General features: G+C 37.3%; 1 pseudogene; it reads right to left on the bottom strand.

The window, feature by feature from the left end:
* Window positions 1-261: 261 nt before the first annotated feature.
* Window positions 262-885, bottom strand: LOC119253910 (ubiquitin-40S ribosomal protein S27a-like; annotated as a pseudogene).
* Between the last annotated feature and the right edge of the window lie 1,288 nt (window positions 886-2,173).

Below are 2,173 nucleotides of genomic sequence, written 5' to 3' on the forward strand. Positions count from 1 at the left end.
AGAGAAATAGGGGAGCAGAACAGGCAGATCTTCTGAAATACACTGCTAATGGGAGCAGTGGGCGAGAAGGAGAGGTCTGCTGCACTATGTGTGGTTGCTCCCAGGCCGCCGGGGATCGAACTAGTGCTGCAGTGGCTGGCCATAGCTTGATATAGTGTCTTTAACCCCTGCACACCAGGAAGCCCCTGGCTTTGGGTTTAGTTGCTCTTCCTTTCCAATCTCTTCATATATAAAGTTGGACACTTTCTTTCCTTTTTGATGTTAGTCTTTACCACTATCTACTTCCACACGAGCATTGCTTTTGTTGCATCCAACAGGTTGATATGTTTTCATTGTTGTAGATAATGTCTTTGTTAATCCATGCACAATGTCTTCTGGTTTACTGAAACAATAGGTCAGACAACATTGCCATAATAATGTCTATCAAAGTGCTGACCATCAAAACTTCAGTACCACATTCAGCTGATGGGCACTCAGGATGAAGGCAACTAATTTTGTCACTCTCATCCACCTTATAATATTTCAGGGCAGCCAGCTTAACCTTCTTCCTCTTATGTTTATTTTCTTTTGAAGCAGTAGAAAATAAACTGCTTTTCTTAACACCAACAGCCTCAAGACAAAATGAAGAGTGAGGACTCCTTTTGAATGTTGTAGTCAGAGAAAAGGACTTCCATCTTCCAGTTGCTTGCCAGCAAAGATTGGTCTTTGCTGACCAGGAGGAATTCCTTCCTTATCCTGAATCTTGGCCTTTACATTTTCTATTTTATCTGAGGGTTCAACTTTGAGAATGACAGTCTTCCCCCTAAAGGTTCCATGAAAATCTGCATCTTGGTGGAGGTTCCATTGCATATGGCAGATCTGAAAAGGTATTTTATTTTGATTCATCTTTACCTCAAGTTATTTTCTAATTTCACTTGTGATTGCTTCTAAACTGATACATTGCTTATTTAAGAAGCGATTATTGAGTTTTCACATGTCATGATCTTTTCTCAGTTTTTATTCTATTGTTGATATCCAGTATCATCCCAATGTACTAGGAGAAACTACCTTGTATGACTGCAACATTTTAGACCTATCAAGTAAGAGTTTTGTTGCACAACATATATCTCAGGTAGTGTACTACACACACTTCATAGATGTGTACAGTGCTGTTGTTACATTATACATATCTGTTAGGTCTAGTTGGTTCACAGTGCTGTTAAAATGTTTTTCCCTTTATTAATCTAGTTGTTCTATACAGTCACTGAAAGTGCAGTACAAAGTCTCCAACTGTATTATAGAACTTTCTCTGTTTGTATTTATATATATATATATAATATTATATATATATATATATTAATTGAGGCAATATCAGGATATCTCCATCAGGTATTGCTACCATAGTACACCCATCACCAAATCACCCATAGTCCTCCACCATAGTCTCTTGAGCTTCCTTCCTTCTTTGTAGAACTTCCTATTATTGCCTTCAATTTTGTCAGGTTAGCTTCATGTATTTTGGGGCTTTATGGTTAGGTATCTATATGTTATTACTGTTTTTTTTTGTTTTTAATGCATATATATATATATTTCTTCTTTGTATCTACTATAGAGGTTTTCATTGACAGCTTAGTTCTGAGCAAGACCTAAGGAATGTGATAGAGTGAAAATACCCATAGCACTGTCCTGTGCCTTCCTACAGAGCCCTTCTGTTTGTTTTCTCTTATTCTCTAGCCAGTGGCCCCCAAACACCATTCTCTCTTTTCAACCCCTCATAGGTTCCTGAATCTTTGTTTCTATCCATGCTCTTATGAAAGGAGAACAAATCCTCTTAGATATGTGCTAGGAAATTGATTGCCAGAAGGTAAGAGGAAATGTTTAAGGCTATCACTACTGGAAATCCAGTTCCTGAAGTTCTGCACTTACAGTCAAGTAGATTGTAATTTGCTGTGCAACCTCATTCCTGCCTTCTTCAGGGACTTCTGTGATCTCTAATGCTGCATCTACAGTTAATTTATCCCTCTAACATGTGATAAAATCCAATAACTAGATGGGCTTGGGAATATTAGATTACAAGAGTTCTCAAAGATAATGGGTTCGCTTAATTATATCCTTCCTCCTTTTAACTTATATTAGAAATGAGTTTAAATACAATGATTTAATATTTAAAGCATAACATTTTTTCCAGGCCATC

Source organism: Talpa occidentalis, unplaced genomic scaffold (genome assembly GCF_014898055.3).
Source record: "Talpa occidentalis isolate TD23 unplaced genomic scaffold, MPIMG_talOcc4v2.1 talOcc4.2317, whole genome shotgun sequence".
Classification (NCBI taxonomy): Eukaryota; Metazoa; Chordata; class Mammalia; order Eulipotyphla; family Talpidae; genus Talpa; species Talpa occidentalis.